At 46.7% G+C, this 14,597-nt stretch overlaps 1 long non-coding RNA gene across 1 annotated transcript; it reads right to left on the bottom strand.

The window, feature by feature from the left end:
* Positions 1 to 687: 687 nt before the first annotated feature.
* On the bottom strand, positions 688 to 14,123 carry LOC111554717. Its single transcript, XR_002735323.1, has 4 exons — positions 13,809 to 14,123; positions 12,514 to 12,719; positions 9,185 to 9,277; positions 688 to 830 (listed from the first exon to the last, which is right to left on the bottom strand). It is a non-coding gene; the product is annotated as an uncharacterized LOC111554717 (long non-coding RNA).
* Positions 14,124 to 14,597: the final 474 nt, after the last annotated feature.

Raw genomic sequence — 14,597 nt, forward strand, 5'->3', positions numbered from 1 at the left:
TACTTCGTCTCTAGCCCAGAATGTGGAGCTTACATGTATGTAAATGACAGTAAGAAGAGAATTGCAAATTGTGGTTAGAGGTATGAAGAGCATAGGGGATGGGAACCAATTTGAGATAAAGATGTAAAGTCACTATAAGAAAGTGACTTAAAGGCAGGATTTCTCAACTTTGGCACACTGACAAAATACCGTCAGGCAATTCTTTGCGGTAGGGGACTATTCTGACCACTGGATGCCAGTGGCACCCCCTGACTTCCATTTATGACAACCAAAAATATCTCCCAACATTGCCAAATGTCTCTTAAAGGGCAAAATTGCTGCCTTTTGAGAACCGCAAATTTAATCTGAGACTTAAAAAATGAGGAGCCCATCCAGCGAGGATTGCACTGAGCGTCTTGTAGGCCACAGTAAAGAATTTGAGGTTTATTCTAAGTAGAAGGCAATCAACATTTTCCACTGGGGTGTCATCATCTACTGTGAATTTTGAAGAGATCATTCAGGCTGCGGAGTGGAGGATGGACTAACTGGAGTTATAGAAAAAGTCACAGCAGTCATAGGTGGCTGTTGCAATTGTCCATCCAAACCCAAGAAATGATGGTGGCCTCAGTTGGGTGTTGATACTGGAGATGGGGAGAAGATTTATGTTCAACATTTTCAGTGTTTCAACATTTCCAAGAACATCCAGGTCTTGCCGATGGATTTGATGTGGAGATTGCATCCCCAAGAATACCCCCCAGTGTTCTCTTTGCTCGCTGAGTTCATGGTGCTCTGTCCCCCATGATTCTGGTTGATGGTGAGTACCTCTGAAGCAATGGTTTCTGCTCATAAACCTGGAAAGGTAGAGAAAGCAGCACTGATTAATGAATGAAGGCCAATCATGGCTAGAATCCGATACTTCACTTCCAACTTTCAAAGCTACTGATGATGCAAAATCCTCTCAGTATCCCCAGTGCAGTTGAGGAATTTTGTGTTCCTCAGTAGGGATTAATGGAGGCATAGTTATCTGGAAGCTCAGAGTGGGAATAAGCAAAGCTGTTGGTTTTCATGACACGTGGCCATGGGCCTGTTGACAGAAGCTGGAGGGTAACTGACAGGCATTTGGGATTTGGAGACTGAGGCTCTTTGGCGAAAAGCAGTGTTCCCAGGAAAGTGGGTGAGCAGCAGGGACAAACTCTTAACAACATATTAGAGGCACAAGTAAGGCCTGTTTGTGAGTTTGTTTTTAATTACACAGAACATGGTTGCCAGTATTTTAAATTGTAGTGCTCTAAGCATGTAATTAAGCGAGAAGGCTTAGTTGGCACTAGTTGGGATCCCAAGATGTTGATGCAGCTTATGGTAATGATCTTCTGATATTAAAATTCAGAAGCTGAGTGTGTGTGTGTACCTAGTCCTATTTGTATGTTTTTCCTCTGGGCCTCCAAGCTCCAGGTAAAAATAATCAGGCTCTTTAAGTGTGTTTTTTGTTGTTGGTGTGAAAATCCCTGTCTAGGTCTCGGTCTGGCTTGTGGCAATGAGGTTCAGGTGAAGAGGTTTCTGGATCTGAAACAAAGGTCCATCATCTCAGCCCAGTCATGAGCCATCCCAGTCACTAAAATGCTCCATGCAATCTCTTCTTCTGCCTAAAATCACAGAAATTTAGAGCTGGGTATGAACTAAGCAATTATCTTCTCATTTTCTTTTTTTTTTTTTTTTTTGAGACGGAGTCTCGCTCTGTCGCCCGGGCTGGAGTGCAGTGACCGGATCTCAGCTCACTGCAAGCGCCGCCTCCCGGGTTTATGCTATTCTCCTGCCTCAGCTTCCCGAGTAGCTGGGACTACAGGCGCCCACCACCTCGCCCGGCTAATTTTTTGTATTTTTTAGTAGAGACGGGGTTTCACTGTGTTAGCCAGGATGGTCTCAATCTCCTGACCTCGTGATCCACCCGTCTCGGCCTCCCAAAGTGCTGGGATTACAGGCTTGAGCCACCGCGCCCGGCCTATCTTCTCATTTTCTACATGAGAAATCTGAGGGCTGGAGTCATGAACTGACTTCCTCAAAGCCACTCAGCTGATGCATGGCATCAAGAAATAACCAGGGGCCAGGTGCAGTGGCTCACATCTGTAATCCCAGCACTTTGGGAAGCCGAGGCAGGTGGATCACCTGAGGTCAGGAGTTCGAGACCAGCCTGACCAACATGGTGAAACCCCGTCTCTACTAAAAATACAAAATTAGCCAGGCGTGGTGGTGGGCACCTGTAATCTCAGCTACTCGGGAGACTGAGGCAGGAGAATCACTTGAACCCATGAGGAGGAGGTTGACGCCACTGTACCACTACACTCCAGCCTGGATGACAAGAGTAAAACTCTGTCTCAAAAAAAAAAAAAGAAATAATCAGGCCTGGAACCCAGCACAGAGTCCCTTCTGGTGTAACCCCGAGGTCCCTTACTAAGCTCCAGAGTAGTCTCTCTCTCACCCTCCCTCCCCTACCTCCTTCCACATAAATTTGCACCCTCTTTGAAATCAGTGGCTTGTTTTCCCAGTCTTTCTGCCGGAAGGGTGATGGCGACCCTGCTGCAGAGGTTTCGTGGAGAGAGAAGGGGAGCATCACAGCTCAGTAACCAAAATGCAGTGTGAAATGGTAGGAGACAGTTCACTCTTCAAGTCATCAGGGAGCCATTTCACCTTGGCAAAGGCAGCTTACTTAGTGGACCGTAATGGCCTGGAAGAGTTCCTGCCCCTCCCTGAAGTGAGCAATTTCCTCTGTTCAGCTCTGTCTGCACTGGCCCATTACATCCTAAACACACGGTGCGTTTACCTAGCAATTATCTGGAGTGGGAGCCAGCCCTTTCAAGAGGTCCTCTTTGATCCTTCCTAGGAATATCCTGGGAGGTGGGTGGGCAGATGGAGGGCCTCTTGCTGGAGGAGGGAAAGTAAGGCACTCAGAGGGTTCTGAGAGTGTACCGGAGTCAGGACTGGGTCTCTGGGACTCCCGGCCACCTAACCCCTGCCCCTGCCTTCTGCCTGCTTGGACTTCGCTGTTGCCCTGGCAGGTAGAGGACTTTAAAGAATCCCTGCTTGCTCCTCCCCAGGCCAAGGAAGGAAGTGGTTCTTATTAGAGGTGGATACAGGTAAAGTGCCTGAGGATCTTAGGGACAGAAAAGCTTTTGTGCTCATTCAAGGTCCTGCATATCTTGGATGCCCTACTTTCATATGTTCTGTCCTGCCTGCTTATAAGTTCATGTACTTATTGAAATGTATATTCCGATTTTTGGTTCCGAAGATAGAGACATTACACTTATTTGGAAATGGAATTCTTCAGCCCCCTCTCTGGTATCCAGTGTTGGACCACACAAAACCCTCTCTAGAAAGAACAGAATCAAAAATCACACCAGCCTGTCATCTAGTGAGCCTGCAATGGGGCTGAGCAAGGGCTTAGGAACCAGTTCTCAGTTTAAATCTCAGCTCCCAGCACCATAATTAAGGGTGTTTTCTAACTTCAATTCCCTTGTCTCCTCCCTGCACTCCTGTTTCAGAGCACTGGCCTCCAGGTTCTCCTGCCAATATTTGGTGCTTGTCTCGGGGCCTTTGCACGTGTGCTTCCTTTTCTCTGGAATGCTCTTCCCGCTGACAGCCACAAGTCTATCCCCTTCCCTTCTTCACACCCTTGCTCAATGCCATTGAAGGGGCGTCATTTGTCTGGGGTAATATCCGAGCTCTGTTGTCTCACACCAGGGAAATCAAGGACACAGATGTACAAAAAGTGAGTTTAAGAGTGGACATTCAATAGGCGAAGGAAAGAAAAGAGAATCATTCTCTCTCCTGCAGAGAGAGAAAGAAGGGCTCCCAAGTAGGTTTTCTGGTTCTGTGGTGAAATGCACGGGGTTTTATAGGTGAGCTTGAGGAGGTGGCATCTGATTTACATAGGGCCTGCGAGATTGGTAGGACCAGGTGCACTATTTGCATAGCACACAAAGAAGCTGGCCATCTCACCCTAATCTTTTATTGTACAGATGGAGTCTCTACCTGACTGGCATGGGTTGCCTGCCTTTCTACTGCACATGTGGTGACAAAGAAAAGAGAAGAGGGAACCTCCTTGTTGAACACACCTGGCCCCGGGTAGCCCTTGCCTATCGGCACAGCTGCCGGCATTTACCTGTGCACGCTTCAAGCTTGCTTATTTATGTCTGCAGATCGATTTTACAGGTGATTCTTTGTTAGAAAAGAAATGATTTTGGGGCTGCTTTTTGTTAAAAGGGAAGCCTTACCGAGGACTCTCATACCCTCACCAACTGCCTAAATAATTCCTTTTTAGCTTCTTTATCACCGTCATGTGGAGGCTTTCCATGACCATTCTCTCTAAAACTGTAACTCTCCCCTCCCTCTCTCCATCATCTCCCTTGTTTTATGCCTCTCAATAACACTTATCTCCCTCTGGCATTTCATATAATTGACTTGTACTTTTTGTTGATTGTCTGCCCCAACTACAACGAAAGCTCCATGAGGGCAGGGATTTTTGTTGCCTTTATTCATTGCCATATCCCCAGAGTCCAGAACGGAATCCGGCCCCTTGGTAGGAGCTTAACAAATATAAATGGATACATAAATTTGAGCAAGTAACTTACCAAGCTCATGTTCTGTCTCTCTTAAAAGGATGGCATGAGAATTAAATACAACAATTGCTATAGGGAAAAATAATTGCCAACATATATTGAGAGCTTATTCAGTGCCAGCTTTTAAATGTGCTAAATGCTTTACGTAAATCACCTTATTTAGTCCCCACAAAAATCCTTTGAGGTGAGTATTCTTTTAACCTTCATTTTACAGGCGAGGAAACAGGCTTAGAAAAGTTGAGTCACCTATTCAAGGTCACACAAAATTCAGACCCGTATTTGTTTGAGCTCAGAACCAGTACTCTTTTTTTTTTCTTTTCTTTATTATTTTAAATTTTGGGGCACATGTGCAAGATGTGCAGGTTTGTTACATAGGTAAATATGTGCCATGGTGGTTTGCTGCATCTATCAACCCATCACCTAGGTACTAAGCCCCACATGCGTTAGCTATTTATCCTGATGGTCTCCTTCCCCCACCGCCCCCAACAGGCCCCAGTGTGCGTTGCGGAACCAGTACTATTGACCCCCGACAATATATGGCCAGGGCCTTGTGTATAACCATAGCTTGACTAGTGTTAATTCTCTTTTCCAAAGCACATAGTACAGCAGACCTGAACTGTCTGTCTGGACTCTTCTTTTGGGAACCTGTTCCTTCTGCTGAAACCTGACATGTTTGAAGCATCCCCTGGTCTCAGGAGGCAGTGTGGTATGGCAATGAGATGGCAAGTTTATTGACTGGGTGACCTAGGTTCTGACACCTGCTTTGCCCCCAACTTACTGTGTGATCTTGGGCAATTGCCTCCCCTCCGTGGGCTGGGTTCTGATGGTATAATGAGCACTGAGGTCCCTCCCAGCTTGAACAGTGCTGGGACAATTGGAGGACTCCACAAGGGTGTGTGGTGTATGACACGTCTCAGAGGATCCTGCCCCCCGGCTGTGGCCTTGGCCCAGATCTGCCCATGAATGTAGTCTCTCCTACTTTGATGATTGCTGGGCTTTCCCCTCCCACACCTCTTGAGCTTGAATTTCAGGTTGCTGGATTTGAGTGGGAAGTTGGAGGAAGTAAACATCTAGTGATTTTCTAATCCCTTCTCTAGGGGAAAGACCAAGAGAAAGAAAGGAAGGCATGAGAGGCATTCCCACCCAGCATGGCACAGAGTCACAGCAGGAAATACAGTTCTCTCTGGGGAGCCCAGCACCCTGCAAACCTCAGGGACTGCTATAGCAAAGGCCATCTACCCAACAGCCTCCTTCTCATTCCCCAGACCTGACTTCTGCCAAAAGCGTCCCAAGGATCCCCTTCTTTGCTGACCCTAAAACTGTCTCACTTGAATTTCAAGTTCTTTTGTTGTTGTTGTTTGTTTGAGACAGGGTCTCCCTCTGTCACCCAGGCTGGAGTGCAGTGCCGTAATCACAGTTCACCGAAGCCTCGACCTCCCAGGTTCAATTGATTTCCCCACTTCAGCCTCCTGAGTAGCTGGGACTACAGGCACGTGCCACCACTCCCGGCTAATTTTGGTATTTTTTTGTAGAGAAGGGGTTTCAACGTGTTGCCCAGGCTGGTCTCAAACTTCTGGGCTCAATTGAGGTGCACACCTCGGCCTCCCAAAGTGGTGGTACTACTGGTATGAGCCACCATGCCAGACCGAGTTTCAGGTTCTAAATTGAGAAATCATTTTTTCTCCTTGTGAAATAAGGATGAATAAGCCAAGTTAGCCAATGGCTTGAGTTGTTTTCCTCAATTCATTTATTCATTCATCCATACATTCAACATTTATGTTCTAGAATCTTTGCCAGAAACTGAAAGAGGAAATTAATTGGGTCCTGGCAAACTTAAATTGGGTAATTGGTAATTTGAGGAGAATTTAATAAAGGGACTATTTTCAAAGGGGAAGGCAGAGTGCAGGAAAACAAGGGGTAGTGCCGTCTCCTGGAGCCAGTAACATCAGGAAGATATTATCAAGCCTAGGCTGAGGGGATAAAGGGAGAGACAATTCCCAGAAGAAAAAATGAGTCAGGTGGAGAGGTCCATGGGGCAGAAGCTGTGCTTTGGTTGAAGGGCTCATCTAGCAGGTGAAATGATGACCTTGACCTGGACTTCACCCTCTTCTCTACAGTGGCTGAATTCCATTTATGTATTTACTACAGATCAGCCTCCTGGGGCTCACAGGAGGACAGAGAAGGGTAGGGAGGGGATATGGAAGAAAAAACAGATGATTTCTAACACAGAAACCAGATAGTTTTTGTCCCCAAGGAGCCTGCATACAGTGGGGGAGCAGCAGGGCAAAGCTGAATTACGGTGTGATAAATGCTTTAATAAAGATATGAACAAAGTATAAGAGGAGCGCAGGTGTTAGGAAATGAGCTGTCAGGGTGGGGTTAATGTGCCTGAAGGTGAGGGAGACAGTTGATTCCAGGGAAGAAGATCCACAGGAATTGGTTCTCAAAGGCTGATTAGGCTTCTTCGACGAGGTAATGTGTAAACTGAGATTTGCAATAGTAACAGAAATTAGCCGGGAGGAATCCAAACATGGTGAAAAATGTGTAAAAGCTGGAGGTTGAAAGAGAGTATAGAACTCTTTGGGAAGCTGTAAGTGAAGAATAAAGAGTGTAAGTTGTGTGGGGGGTGGGCAGGAGATGAAGTGGAGTAGAGAAGAAGGACCCAGGGATGAAGAATTATTTTACCCGACTAAGGAATTTGAAAATGTGTCTAAGGCCAATGGTAAGTTTTTAAAAGGTTTTCATCAGAGGAGTGGTAGCATTGTGTTTATGTTGTAGAAAGTCACTTTGATTGAAGGGAAAAGAGTGGGTGAAAGGCAGATGGATTAGAAAGAATATTGTTTTTGTAATCTAAATGAGAGATGACGGCAGCCCAAAGTAAACTGGTAGAAGAGGGGATAGAAAGAGGTATTAAGAAGGCAAACTGGATGGGATTTGGGGATTGAATATAGGAGTTAGGTTCTGGGGAGATGGTGGTATGGTTCACTGAGATAAGGAGCTTAAGAGAAGGAACAATGTGTGTGTGTGTGTGTGTGTGTGTGTGTGTGTGTGTGTTGAGAAGGAGAGTGAATCATGGTGGAGAAGATAGAGGGAATTGATAAATGATCCAGTTTAGAGCATATTGAAGGGATGATACCAGGAGGATAACCAAACAGACCTGTTAGTGCTTTTTTTTTTTTTTGAGATGGGGTCTCACTGTGTTGCCCAGTGTGGAGTTCAGTGACTATTCACAGGCATGATCATAGTGCATTGCAACCTTGGCCTCTTGACCTCACACAATCCTCCCTGCTCAGCCTCCTGAGAAGCTAGGATTACAGGTGCACACCATCATGGCTGGCTGTGTTAGTGCTTTGGACAAGCTGTTCAGAAGAGGTCTGGGTGGAAGCTATGGGTTCGAGAACCATCAGCTGCAAACAATGATTGCAGCAATGGAGTCCATGAGATCACTGTGGAAAGAGCTTAGAGTGAGAATACAACACTATAGAATGCTGACTTTTAAAGGATGGCCGGAGGTAGAGGAACTCACCAAGGGGATGAAGGAGTGGCCTGAGAAGAAGGAAAAAACTTAGAGAGAGTGGAGTCATAACAGCCAAAGAGAATATTGAGTTCCAAGGGGAAGCAAGAGGAGGAGTAACATGTCAAAGCATTGCTGAGTGGCCCTGTGCACAGGAGTTAGTTAACAGTATGATTAGTCTTTCTCTTTCTGAGTCTTTTGATCAGACAGATAAGAAGTATTTTCTGGGCATCTACAGTATGCTTATTATGAGCTAAATTGCGTCCCCCCTACAAATTTGTACGTTGAAGTCAGAACCTCCTGTACCGCAGAATGTGACTGGAGGTTGAACCTTTATCTATCTGCTTGGGCTGCCATAACACAATACCACAAACTGGTTGGCTTAAACACCAGAAGTGTATTTTTTTTTTCTCAGTTCTGGAGACTAGAAGTCCCAGATCAAGGAGTAGCCTTCTGATGAAGGCTCTCTTCCCGGCTTGTGGATGACTGCCTTCTCTCTGTGTCCTCACATAGTGGATGGAGAGTGAGTGATGTCTCTTCTTTATTTTTAGTTTTTAAGACAAGGTCTGGCTCTATCACCCAGGCTGGAGTGCAGTGGCGCAATCTCAGCTTATTGCAACCTCTGCCTCCTGGGCTCCCACCTCAGCATCCTGAGTAGCTGGGACTACATGCATACAACACCATGCCTGACAAATTTTTGCATTTTTTGTAGAGATGGGATTTTGCCATGTTGCCCAGGCTGGTCTGGAACTCATGAGTTCAAGCAATCTGCCCGCCTTGGCCTCCCAAAGTGCTGGGATTGCAGGCATGAGCCACTGCGTCCAGCAGATGTCTCTTCTTATAAGGACACTAATCCTATCAGAGAAGGGTTTCACCCTCATGACCTCATCTGACAATAATTAATTCCCAAAGGTCCTATCTCCAAATGCCAGCAACATATGAAATTTAGTGGGGATACAAACATTCAGCACGTAACATTTCCCAATATTTGTTCTCTGATCTGTGCTAACAGAAGGTTCAGCTGGGCACTTTGCCACATAACTAAAGATATTTCTGGGCCAGGTGCAATGGCTCACACCTGTATTCCCAACACTTTGGGAGGCTAGGGTGGGAGGATTTCTTGAGCCCAGTAGTTTGAGACCAGCCTGGGCAATACAGCAAGACTCTGTCTCTACAAAAAAAAGAAAAGAAAAGAAAAGAAAAAATTAGCCAGGCATGGTGATGCACGCCTGTAGTTCCAGTTGCTTGGGAGGCTGAAGTAGGATCACTTGAGGTGGGAGGATGGTACCGCGGCACTCTGGCCTGAGTGACAGATCAAGACTGTTTCTTAAAAACAAACAAACAAAAAATATATATCTTTTGTTAGAGCATATTGAAGTGATGGTACTAGGAGGATAACCAAATAGACCTGTTAGTGCTTTTTTTTTTAAGCTGGGGTCTCACTGTGTTGCCCAGTCTGGAGTCCAGCGGCTATTCACAGGCATGATCATAGTGTACTGCAACCTTGACCACCTGACCTCAAACAATCCTATCTGCTCAGCCTCCTGAGAACCTAGGATTACAGGCTCACACCACCATGGCTGGCTCTGTTAGTGCTTTGAACAAGCTGTTTAGAAGAGGTCTGGGTGGAAGCTATGGAGATATATATATATATTTCCTGGTCTCCTTTGTAGTTGGGTGTGATCATGTGACTAGGCTCTGGCCAATAGAATGTGAATGGAAGTGATGTGTACAGCACCGCAATGGTACCCATATAAGGAAAGAGGCATATTGTCCCTTTTCACTCTTCTTTCCTTCTTGCTTCCTGGAAGGGCAGACATGTGGTGGTGGGAGCTGGAACAGCCATGTTGGACCATAGGATGGAAACCTTGTGTTGAGGATGGCAGAACACGAAGCTAGAAAGGGCCTGTACACCAGACACCACATGGGCACTCTATCAACCAGGACTGATTTTATATGGACTGTTACTTGTTTAATCCACTATTATTTTGTTCCTTATAATAACAAGCAAATGGCTATTCTAACACACCTAGGATGGAGCTAAACCATGGTAGAATCTCCAGTTTGTACTGTACACAGTGGGCCCCATCTCACTGTGCTATTATCATGTGCTAGGTATTGTGTTAGGTCTGTGTTATATATTAGAATTATTTTATCTAATTCTCAGAATGGCTCTGTAAGGTAGGCATTATTAGCCCTGTGTTAATGTTGAGGAAACTAGGCTTCAGAGAAGTTATGTCATTTACCCAAAGGAGCTCTGTCAGTAGGTGACAGAGTCAGGGGTTGAATCTAGGTCACTGGTTCTTAACCAGAGGCAATTTTGTCCCCCAGGAGACAAGTGGCACTGTTGAGAAATAACAGGAATGTTGCTGAACATCTTAATATGCACAGGACAGGCCTCACAGTGAGGAATTATCTGGCCCCAAATATCAACTGTGCTGAGGCTGAGAACCCTGGAGGACCCTTCTACAAAAAGCTCAGGCTCCTTCCATTACACCAAATTGGGAAATGAAAGTTAAAGAGGGAGTTATGAAAAAATGATACAGAATAATGTCATGAAAATAATATTTTAGGAAGCTAAACCTGGAGTGGTGAGAAGGATGAGCTGGAGACGGGAGAAACTGAAGCTAAGAAGACTATTATTGGAAGCCACAGACTGGTCCAGGTGAGAGGCGGGAAGGACCTGGAGGGGTGGATTGTTGAGGTCCATAAAGGGAAGACAAATTAAGTGCCAGTGGCAAGAACTTGGCTGAGAACAGGTAGAGGATGTGAGAGGCAGGGAGAAGTGAAGGCAGACAAGGCAGTGGTGATTTCTCTTCTTCATGTGCATCCTCTCTTATTCCCCTTCCTTCTCTTCCTCCTCCTCCTCCTCTTCCTCCTCCTCACCCTTCTTCCTCCTCTTCCTCCTTTCCCCTCTTCCTCTTCTTCCTCCTTCTCCTCCTCTTCATCCCCTCCTCCTCCACTTCTTCCTCTTTTTGCCCCCTCCCTCTTCCCCCTCTTTTCCCTACAGCCCCCTGCCCCGTTGGCATCTGCTTCTATCTTCCTTTTTGCTGACCCCTTTCTCTAATGGGTGTGCTCTATTTTCCGCTGAGCCCCAGTTCTAGGCCATGACCCCAACCCCCATCAAATGTAACATGGAAAAATCTGTTTCCTCAGCTTTGTTCGCTGTGACAAGAAAGAATAAGCTCCCACAGTGACAGCAACAGACTCTGACACATATTTTAAATCTTACTTCTCTTTCCATTTCCTTTAAAACTTTTGGCCTTAAAAACTTTGACCAGTGTGTAGGATCATTATAGAGACAGACAAGTAGTCCAGGAAAGACCCTCAGGGAATTTCTGACATGAGGGAAGAGGAAGGAAATCCTTTGTCTCACTTTTGTTGTTTCCTTTGGAATGTTTTCCAAAGGACACTGGCCTGTTGACAAGGCATCCCAAGGGCTTTGGGGCTGGCCCTTCCCTTTCCTTGTCCCTGGTTTATGTCTGTCCTGGTAGCCTGGTGCCTGCTTCAGGGCTGGGAACTGGGGTTGCCAGACATGCTCTGAGCTCTGCTGGCAGAAGCACTTGTGTTTGGCCTCTATCTCTGCTTCCCTGCCCTTCTCTTCCCCATGTCCTGGGTAGCCCTGTTGAAAGGCCAGTGGCATCTCATGCCTTCAGAAAAATTTAGACAATAAAGAGGCTGCAATGATGAGCCGATTGCTTTCAGGGCTGACAGCTAAAGTCTGTGTCGACACTGAGTCAACCATTCAGAGGGAAGGTGAGCACCTTCAAGCCAATGCTGGGTTCCTAGCTCCTCCCATTGGCTTGTGAGACGTGCTATGTCCATTTCATCTCTTCTCTCCCTTCGGCCTGTGTGCATTCCTCTCCTCTGGGCCCACTGCTCACCTACTCTCATTCTGTTCTTTAGTATTCTGTTCTCTCTCTCATCCCACAGTATCTTCAGTGAGAACCAGGCCTTGGAGAACGGAGGGAAGTCCAGGTTCCCCTTTGGCTTCTGGCTCCCAGTGTCCCCTTTCTGTGTTCTTTGCTCGCCCTCTTTCCAGGATCTGCCTCCTCCATGCTTCTCCACCCATCGCATCACCACCTATTCCTAGGAAGGATTTGGATTCAGTCATGTGACTCTTCCGCAGCCTCATGGCATGATATCTTGGAACACACATGCACTTAGGAACTTAGTAGCTTGGGTTGGAATCTGGGCCCTGTTCCTTACATGCACTTTGAATATGTTAACAAAAGTCTCCATGGTGAAGCTTCCTCAATCTGTAAATTGAGGCTGACAGTATATATCATGCGATTGTGAGGATTAAATGAGTAATGCGTGTAAATACTTTGGACAGTGCCTAGCACTTGAGGAGTTTTATAAAAAGTAGGTATTACTACCATATGAATATAAACGAATGTGCTGTACCTCAATAAGGAGTTCGGTGAGTAGGAGAGGCCCCCTTCCGTGCTATGGCAAGCTCAATCAAGGGCCACCATGGGGTGACCAGGCTGTGGGAATGGCCAGATCAGTGCCTGCTGCCATCAGCATGGCCAGGTGAACGTTGGTGATGACCAGAAAGGGCTGAACCAAATACTCAAATCAGCACAGTGGGCTTGATACTTTGGGAGCCACTGTGGAGAAGAAGAGCACAGCTGAGATCGGGAATGGAAAGTAGGTTTTACATAGGCAGGGGTAATGTCATTCCTCCCGTCACTGGGCTGCAGGGTGAGCATCAGGCCAGCCATGCAGGAGAACAGAAAGTGCACGCTGCTGCAGGAGGGGTGTGTGCATGGCCAAATGGAAGACATATTGCTTCCCTAGGAACCTGCTAGTGGACTGGTAGGAGGGACTGCAGCGTGTGGAGGGCTGATTGCCAATAAAAACCATTTTGTTGTCACCCCCCTCCATATCCTGTGCCCTTGTTCAGGTCCTCAATGCAATTCATAGGCTTTTCTTTCCCCTCCCAGGAAAGGTCCCTTGGTAAAGCCTCTGACCACAGCCACACAGAAGGTATGTGAGTTTTCTGCTTTCTCTAAAAGGGAGGAATGGAAAGCTTTTTTTTTTGGACAGGGTCTTACTCTGTCTCCTAGGCTGGAGTGCAGTGGCATGACCACGGCTCATTGTAGTCTTTGCCTCCTGACTCAAGCGATCCTCACACCTCAGCCTCATAAGTAGCTGGCACTAATAGGCACATGACCACCACACCCAGCTAATTTTTTTTTTTTTTTTTTTTAGAGATGGATTTTCTCCATGTTGCCCAGGCTAGTTCTGATTTTATAAAAGACACAGTATCATTACCCAGCAGGACGACAGATGTTAGAGATCCAGGACCTCTTCCTGGTGCTCCCTGACTCAATAGTGGGGCTATCTTCCCAAGGGTGGAGTGGCAGATGGCACATGGTTCCCCCACTCAAGGCTTTGGGGATACCGTTCATCCTGGGGCATCACTCACATCTGCAGTCCCAGGAGTTGCACAGGGTGCAGATTTGCCCAGGGACCCCAGCCTCAACAGGGACTCTGCTTTGGGATCCCTTCCTCCCTGTTCTTGTCTCTCTTTTGTGAAGAGCTGTGGGTGAGGAAAGGTGACCATGGGTACTGAGAGCAATCAAATTGAAATGCAGGGCTAAGAGAGGCCATTGCTTTGGCCAGAGAGAAAATTCATAGCAGAGGGAAGAGCAGGTCCCAAGCTTCCCCATCAGCCCCCAAGTCCCTGGTCTCACCGCAAGCTTCAGAGGGCAGGATCCTGCCCTGGAGATGATGCACCAAAAGAGCTACCTCCCCACCAGTTCGTTAAGAAGACAAATGCCTGAGTCGAAGCTGCCGAGAACCAATTCCTTAGGATTCTTTTTCTGGCAACTTCCACGGCATTGCCAAGCTAATGGAGGGATCCCAGGGATCTATCTGATGCTGGGAGCAACAGGAAAAGTGGGAGCACACAAGACGATCTGTCAGGTGTGTGCACCTAGCACAGTGGCAATGCCCAATGTCCTGATAGAGACCTTTGTAGTCCCCTTGGGCTCAGGAAGAACCATAATGCCAAATGACACAGTCACATGAAAGGGCAGGGCTGCAGCCGCAGTGACTCAGCAGGAAAGCAGTTAGTTCCCCACAAGGATCTAGCTTGAGGAATATCTGAGGCCAGAGTGGAGTGGTTGGTCTATTTGCTTTTATACTCTGCAACCCATTTATTGATACAACTGCTGTGTTTTTCAAAGTTAAGTAACATGCTATGCAAAAGTATCCTCAAGCCAAGTCCCCTAGCTCCAGGGGTGATTATCAAAATAGTGCCAGAAATTAATCCTTTTACGTGAGGATGTCGAGGAGGTCCTGGAGTCCAGGGGAAGGGGCCTTGGGTGGTTCAGGGCAGTGCCGTTTACCAGCCTGGAAGAAAAGCAGTTTAATATTTTCAACAACCTATATCGATACACACGTGTTGGCTGAATATTAGCCCTGCCTGGCCCTCACCTCAAACTGAAGCTTTACTGCACGAGCATTGTGGTACTTACTCT

Source organism: Piliocolobus tephrosceles, chromosome 6, assembly GCF_002776525.5.
Source record: "Piliocolobus tephrosceles isolate RC106 chromosome 6, ASM277652v3, whole genome shotgun sequence".
In the NCBI taxonomy this organism is placed as follows: domain Eukaryota; kingdom Metazoa; phylum Chordata; class Mammalia; order Primates; family Cercopithecidae; genus Piliocolobus; species Piliocolobus tephrosceles.